This window comes from Triplophysa rosa, linkage group LG12 (genome assembly GCF_024868665.1).
Source record: "Triplophysa rosa linkage group LG12, Trosa_1v2, whole genome shotgun sequence".
In the NCBI taxonomy this organism is placed as follows: domain Eukaryota; kingdom Metazoa; phylum Chordata; class Actinopteri; order Cypriniformes; family Nemacheilidae; genus Triplophysa; species Triplophysa rosa.
Genome location: NC_079901.1, coordinates 102067 through 107251, shown reverse-complemented (window position 1 = coordinate 107251; position 5185 = coordinate 102067). Strand labels below are relative to the sequence as shown.

Sequence of the window (5185 nt, the reverse complement as noted above, 5' to 3'; positions counted from 1 at the left end):
TATGGGACCTCTAACCACCGTAGGCTACACCACATATAAATCCATGTCGTTTTCTATGTTATTTCTATCTCCATGTCTGTTTGGTTTTGATCTGTAGGCTATTATATAAATAAAAACTAGTAGCATAAAAGCACGTTGTGTTGAACAAATAAATAGAAAACTCTTTAGACTTTAACACCAGAACAAGAAGCAAAACCTGTAGCGCAGAAAATGTTATTTATTTTTGATGCGCTCTGGAAAAAATTACAGAAAATAATAATTATTCATGAAAATTGTATGGGCTACATATTGTTCTGATTTTTATTGCTATACTGTTTCTGATTTTTAAGATTAATCATTATATCAGTATTATAATGATACTTATATCATTATAATACTGATATAATACTGGTATAACACATAATACATAATACATATGCTTTTATAGGATAAAGCAATGTAAGTCGCTTTGGATAAAAGCGTCTGCCAAATGCATAAATGTAAATGTAATACTAGGCCATTTAGGGTATGCATTATGTATTTCTCGTTATTTTAATTTGAAAAATGGGAAATTTGACACCCGTTGTTCAGGAGAGTTACACGATATTGCAACAGCGTGTGTTGTTTATACGCATTTCATTCATGAGAATGGGCTTGTTTTACAGTGGTTGATTAAACATTTCATTTACAAGTTAATTGAATATAACGGGCACACAAGGAATCTAAGAATGCGTTCTCTTTCATCATCTTGTTTCGAGATCCACCTATGGGAAGGGCATCCGTACCTGACCTAAGCATCTAATTGCACAAAGTCTGGCTAGACAGACAGAAGCGCGCAGCCAATGCCAGGTAAGGCCCCACCCCCTTACCTGAGCGAATATAAGGTCTGCTTGCGCTGCTGTTCCTCAGTTGTCATTCGCTTCTCGCGATCTCTGCTTTAACACAGTTCGGTTGGATTTTCGCTGCTCACTGTGTGTCTTCAGGAGGACATATCGTCTGATCAGCCTCCGCTAGACGTGACAGTCGTCTATTCAGCCAGGTTAGCTGTGTTTTTTCTATGCATCCTGAGCCGCCCACGCTCGTGATTTTTTCACCTGCTCCCCCTTTACTTTCCACGGCTGCCCGCCATGGATATTAACGAGTTTTTCGCCGACATGTCGCTCTCTAAATCTGCCACTGCTCCAGGGACCAGCTCATCACGGGCCTGCCCGGCCGCGTGCGGGGCTCTCATCGCAGCTAAGGACTCTCACGAGTTCTGCGTGGTCTACTTGGGCCTCAAGCATGCAGAAGAGGCTTTGGAGAACCCGGAGCATTGCAGCCATTGCCTTGTGCTGCCGAAAAAGCTCCTGCGGCATCGACTCAAAGTTGCCGCTACCCAGTGTATCGAGCTCGGCCTTTCTGACTCGGATGGTGGACACGGTGACGCGCCTCCGGGGGCCTCCCGGGGTGCGACGTCGCTTCATTGGGCTGACCTGCCTAATCCTGCGTTCCCCGAAGAGGATATCTTTGCGGGCAACCTCCCGTTCACCGATGAACCGGCTGGTTCCGGCGATGAAGACGACGCGGGCCTTCTTGGGGTCTCAGAGGACGAGGAGGCCATCCCACTCTCTGGTTTTTACCAGGCTAACCCCCCCACGGCCTTACCCCAGTCCATCCTCCTGGACGTGTGCGAACGAGCGGCCGCTCGCCTTAACATTCCGTGGCTGGCTCCGCAGAGCGCCACCGACCAGGAGAGGGATGTGTATGATGGGAAAGTGCTGGGTCCCCGCCCGGCCCGAGGAAACAACTCTTCCCCGTCCTGCCAGCGTGCGCGAAGCACGTGAGGCACTACTGGAGCGACCCGCTGAACCTCAAACACGGTCTCTCGGGTCTGGAGGTGAAAGACATGGCGGCTCTCGGCTTGGGTGATCCCCCCCCTGTCGAGCCGTCGATCGCCAGGCATCTCAACCCCGTCCAGGGCGGGCTGCTCGCCCCTCCGAAACCGGTCTTGCCGGGCAAAAAGGACCGTTTTTCTCCCTCTGTTCATCAGGCCGCTTATAAATCCTTGGCCTTGGCTGTCAGGGCTCTCAATGTTTCGTCCCTGCTTTCCGCTTACCAGGCAGAAATTTTGGAGGATTTGGGGCAGCAGCTGGACAAAGGATCCCCCTCGCCAACCTTGTGGAAGGAGATCCTTACGGTCAACGACCTTGTCCTCCGCAATGCTCGGCAGGCTGTCCAAGCTTGCAGGCGCTCCATGGCGCTTTCTGTAGTGGGGGAGTGTGCTCTCTGGCTGAACCTGTCGGGACTCCCTGACAGTGAGAAGAGGCGCGTTGCGGGCGCTCCGGTCAAGCCTGACCAGGCTCTCTTCGGTCCCGCCGTGGCTTTGATGCAGCAACGGTGCGACGACAAAAAGAAAGAGGACGAGGCTTTCAAGTTGTGCCTCTCTAAGAAAGCTGCTCCGCGTCAGTTGCCCACTGCGCGTTTGCCTAACCCCCCCGTCACGGTGCGAAACCCGCATCATAGCAGGGAGAAACCGCGCAACAAACCCCCTCCACAGCAGAGTAACCCACCCTCTGCTAAACCCTGGGGAAGAACGTCTCCCGCCGTGGCTGGGAAAACCCCCAACCCAACCCCGACCGACTCTAAATGCAAGCGGCCGGCCTGATGTCCGACCATTGGGGGCAGAGAGTCCTCGTTCATGAGCCACAAGCTCATCAGACTCTCCTTCTGTCCCAGAGCCCCTGTCCAAAATACGGAGGTTTTCTCGTGGAGGGGCCGGCCAGGGTTCCCAGCCCGTGCGTTCAGTGGACGCTGTGTTTCCTCCCCCCACGTTCAGGGGGTCGGTTGCGAGGGAATGTGCTCAAACAGTGTCACCACACAGCACACACATTGTTCCCCTCACCCAACTAATAAAGGCTTCGGTCCCGGTGTTCCCCAACACAAAACACACAAAAAACACAATGAAACAAACAAATCTATTGAATTCGTTTCAGGGAGAGTACGTCTCTCTGCAGAGAGAGAACATCTTTCTAAATCCACGCATGTCGCCCCTAGTGTGTCCGCTAGATGGCGCCATTGCATCGCAAAGGAGCCAACAGAGCGTATGCGAGGATTTCGGCGATTCACCGGCCCCAGTGGGGACGCTCGCGAATTACGAGTCCGCCTGGCAGACTGTTGCGCCTCCAGAGTGGGTGATGCGAACAATTATGCAGGGTTACAGACTGCAGTTTGTAATGAAACCCCCGCTTTTCAACGGCGTTCTCTCTTCTCACGCGGAGGAGAGCTCCGCTCACATTCTGAAAGAAGAAATCTCTTCTCTCTTAATGAAGGGAGCGATTCAGGTGGTACCTCCCAGCCTGATAAGTCAAGGGTTTTATTCCCGTTATTTCCTGGTCCCAAAGAAGGACGGCTCTCTCCGCCCCATCTTGGACCTCCGAATGTTGAACAAACATTTGAGGAAATACAATTTCAGAATGTTAAACCACGGCACTCTGGCCCGCGCCATAAAACAGAACGACTGGTTCACTTCGATCGATCTGAAGGATGCTTTTTTCCACATAAGCATTTATCCGCCACACAGGAAGTTTCTTCGTTTCGCCTATCTAGGCATATGTTACGAATTCACTGTTCTTCCTTTCGGGCTCTCACTCAGCCCTCAGACTTTTTGTCTGTGTACGGAGGCGAGCTTGGCTCCCCTGAGAATGTCAGGTCTGCGTATTTTGACATACATAGACGATTGGTACTGCGGGACACCTGCAGCGTGCTTACACACATCACATCTCTCGGGTTCAGGGTGAATGTGACCAAAAGCAATTTTACACTCAGCCAGACGGTCTCCATGCGAGCTCATCTCTCCCAGGAGCGCGTCCTCTCTCTAATGAGCTGCGTGTCACAGTTCAGAGAGGGGGCGAGAGTGCAGTATCGCACATGCCTCAGATTGCAGGGTCTTATGGCTTCAGCTATCCAAGTTTTGCCGCTGGGACCTCTGCGAATTAGAGCATTCATGAAATGGGTTTTGTCACTACATTTCTCTGCCGCTCTGTGACAGTGACGCGTGCCTGCACGGCAGCTCTTTACCACTGGAGAGACGGACGCGGACTTTTACGCACAGGGGACCCGTTTGGGAACGGTAGTGATGCGGAAAGTTGTGATGACAGATGCGTCCCTAACAGGCTGGGGTGCCACCCAGGAGGGCAGAGTGGTGAACGGTGTGTGGCCGAGCATACTACGTTCAGCACACATAAATTATTTAGAGCTCCTGACCATATGGAAAGCTCTGAATTATTTTCTGCCTCACCTGCTAGGACATCATGTGCTCGTACGCTGCGACAATACCACAGCAGTCGCGTATATCAATCGGCAGGGCGGCTTACGCTCACCGAAACTTCACGCTCTAGCTCACAAGCTTTTGATGTGGAGCGGGCGGTTTTTCCTGTCGTTACGCGCGACTCATGTTCCAGGCATTCTGAACAGAGGTGCGGACCTTCTGTCAAGGGGGAACCCACTCTACGGAGATTGGCGCCTCTACCCTCAGATAGTGGGCATGATATGGAGGAGATTCGGACAGGCAACCGTAGATCTATTCGCCTCGCGCGAAAACAACCATTGTCCTATGTTCTTCTCGCTAAAGGACTTGGATGCGCCCCTCGGGGTGGACACACTGGCCCACCCATGGCCCAAGCTGCTGCTGTATGCTTTTCCTCCTCTGTTCCTGATAATTCCCACACTGGCCAGAGTGAGAGAGAAGGTCCTGTCTCTCCTTCTAATAGCTCCCAGGTGGCCCAAAGCACCGTGGCTGGCAGAGATAATCCCTCTGTTATACGCCCAGCCGTGGCGCCTCCCCCTCCGCACAGACCTATTGTCTCTGGCGAACGGGGAAATTTATCACCCACACCCGGACAGGGTGGCTCTCTGGGTCTGGCCTGTGAGAAGTCAAACTTAAACGCGCTGGGGCTTCACCCGCGTGTGGTTGCCACTCAGAGGTGGGTAGTAACGCGCTACATTTACTTCATTACATTTACTTGAGTAACATTTTGGAAAATATGTACTTTTTAAGTAAAATTAAAAGTGTGTACTTTTACTCTTACTTGAGTAAATTTCTAATAGAAAATCTGTACTTTTACTTCGTTACATAACTTACATTGCGTGACGTTCCTTCGTTCCTTCATTTTAAAATATGCTTTTTAAAACGCGTTGTTTATTTCAAGGTTGTCGTCTCTTTTTACGG

General features: G+C 51.1%; 2 pseudogenes; one reads left to right on the top strand and one right to left on the bottom strand.

Annotated features, from left to right (window-relative positions):
• Positions 1-777, bottom strand: part of LOC130563175 (serine/threonine-protein kinase pim-1-like) — a 1987-nt pseudogene extending 1210 nt beyond the window's left edge.
• Positions 778-2955: 2178 nt separating this feature from the next.
• Positions 2956-4900, top strand: LOC130563250 (uncharacterized; annotated as a pseudogene).
• Positions 4901-5185: the final 285 nt, after the last annotated feature.